The sequence below is a fragment of the Penaeus japonicus genome, unplaced genomic scaffold, assembly GCF_977035675.1.
Source record: "Penaeus japonicus unplaced genomic scaffold, GWHDUDI00000001_assembly GWHDUDI00000024, whole genome shotgun sequence".
NCBI classification, from domain to species: Eukaryota; Metazoa; Arthropoda; class Malacostraca; order Decapoda; family Penaeidae; genus Penaeus; species Penaeus japonicus.
This window is the reverse complement of record NW_028234426.1, coordinates 21465049-21467548: the sequence shown is the minus strand read 5'-3', so window position 1 is coordinate 21467548 and position 2500 is coordinate 21465049. Positions and strand designations below refer to the sequence as shown.

The following is a 2500-nucleotide window of genomic DNA, read 5'->3' as shown; positions in this document are numbered from 1 at the left end:
CAGAAATATATATAAATGTTCACATATATCAATACTGACGTATCACGATACATTAGATCAAATCACCCCCTGGGAAATGTCGGCAGGCGTTCCCTGAGGATTCTCAACTATAGACCATTTCTCTACAACTGTTCAAATGAAAGAGAAAACAAAATGAATATAGGAAGCCTGTGCTATGGCTATTCGTAGATTATGAAAAAGGCATTCGATTCGGTACAGAATATCTGCAGTACTAGATGCAATTCGTTAAAAATGGAGTTGAGGAAGTATACTGCAGATTATTAGAGGATATAGTATAGAGATTGTACAGGCGACCATCAAAATCACGCAGAGCAATCCAATAAATGCAATAATAAAATGGGTGTGTTAGGAAGGGCGACACCATCTCAACGAAGTATTTATCACTTGATCGTTTGGGATGAAGTATTCAAGAAGAAGAGAGGAGAGGGACTAAATAGGGAATGAGCACTTAAGCAGTCTAAGATTTGCGATGGATTGTTCTTTCGGCGAGTCTGCGAATGCATTACAACAATTACTTATGCGCTTTACATAGGGTAAGTCTGTGATTGCGCCTTAAATTGAACATGGAAAAGTACTAAGTAATGCTTCAACAGTCGAACCCTGTTAAGCAACATACAAATACAGGCACATGGTACTTGAAGCAGTGACACGAGTACTTGTATACTAGGGCAATCATCAGTCGGAGTTACATCATTGCGAATCCGAGATAACCAACGGCAGAATCAGGTAGGTTGGGTGGCTTCGGTACGCATAGTCATAGTAATAAATTACGGAGGTCGTCTGCCAGTATGTCTAATAGAGAAATGATTTTGACCATATGTAGTCAATGAACTACGACCAATGGCACTTTGAGAGGAAATTAGTAAGAGCTCAAAGAGGAATGGAAAGGCTTTCATGCTTGAGTTAGCTTCAGAGTCAAGGAAAAAGGCACATGGATCTGCAGCAAACAAAAGTAGAGGATTTACTCAAAGAGGCATCAGAGTAACGATGGTGTGGGCTGGAACATATATATCGGAGACTGGACATCAGAGTGGACAAAGAAAACAACAGAACAGAGATGGGTAATTACACGACACAAAGAGACAAGGACAAGTCCAAATGACTAGATGGCGGGATCTGAAATATCGAATTTTTGAGGAGTAAACTGGAATCAGAGGACACAAGAACGGAATAATGACTGGAAAAGATTGAGAGAGGCCTACATCCTGTAGTGATATAATACAAGGCTGATGATGATTGATGATTACACACACACGCATACATACATGTTTATATATATATATATATTTATATTTTTATATATTTATATATTATATATATAGTACAACATCATATATATATATGTATTTATACATCATCCATACACACATCATAATAGTGTTTATAATTTTTATACATATATCTATGTATATATACATAAGTACATATATATTATATTTTATATCAATATTATATATATATCTATTTATAATATATTATATATTATATATATATATGTATGTATGTATGTATGTATATTGCACGTAGCGGTAATAGCAACCAAGGAGCTATATAGTTGCTTGGTTGAGGCATCGTACTATTTGTAGTACAGTAGTAATAGAAGTTATAATAGTATAAGTAGTTGCAGCAGCAGTAGTAGTAGTGGCAATAGTAGTATAAATAGTTAAAATGGTTGCAACAACAGTAATGTTAGTGGTAGTAATAGTAAGCAGCATTCTATCATGTGGCTAAACATGTTCTGGATTATACTATGGTATTGATTTTGTGTAAGAAATATATACTCTGCAAAATCTACTTTCCTATCGGTCTGTCCTCAAGCTTCTTTCACCGAAATTCAGCACGCGACTACCACGGAAATTCGTGTTCTGAAACTTTTTCCTTGACCTTGGCTTCTACTTCAAGTTTGGAGGCGATGTTCTCTATGATTAGCTTCTATATCACGAAAGACAATGGCATTTTGATAAAAGCTAAAGTACTACATTAGTTAATTTGTATTTTTTTTTTTTTTTTTTTTTTTTTTTAGATCACATATAGATGATCAGATGATGTAGATGTTAGAGTGGAAATGTTAATAAGCTGATGCTCTGTACCTGGTTGAAAAAAGTCAGACTGATAAGGTAAAGGAAAGTTAATGAAAACTTCATTATGTTTTAGCAAGTGAAATTCGAAAGTTTCAGGCATAGAAATTAACTGAAAAGATTATCTATTGTTTATTTTCGCCACGTATAGCACACGAAAAACAACAAGAATACTTATAATGCCTTCTTCGTCTTCCTCTTCTCCACTTTCACTTTCAAGGTAATCTCGTTAAGTGAACGAACACAAAGCAAGTTATATGGACAGTCGCATGAACGACTCATTGTCAGAGGTCATATGGGAATATATAACGTTCAGGGCACAACATATAGACAATATATAGGATAGAAAATGTACTGGGACAACCCAGCACACTTCACAAAAGATAAAACCCTTCACTTTC

General features: G+C 35.1%; 1 protein-coding gene across 1 annotated transcript in view; it reads right to left on the bottom strand.

Moving 5' to 3' along the window:
• Positions 1 to 2216: 2216 nt before the first annotated feature.
• The window catches only part of LOC147469085 (uncharacterized), an 8443-nt gene continuing 8159 nt past the window's right edge, over positions 2217 to 2500 (bottom strand). The window contains exon 4 of the mRNA XM_086550811.1: positions 2217 to 2500. This exon is cut by the window's right edge and continues 531 nt beyond it. The gene's annotated coding sequence lies outside the window, so the exon portion shown is untranslated.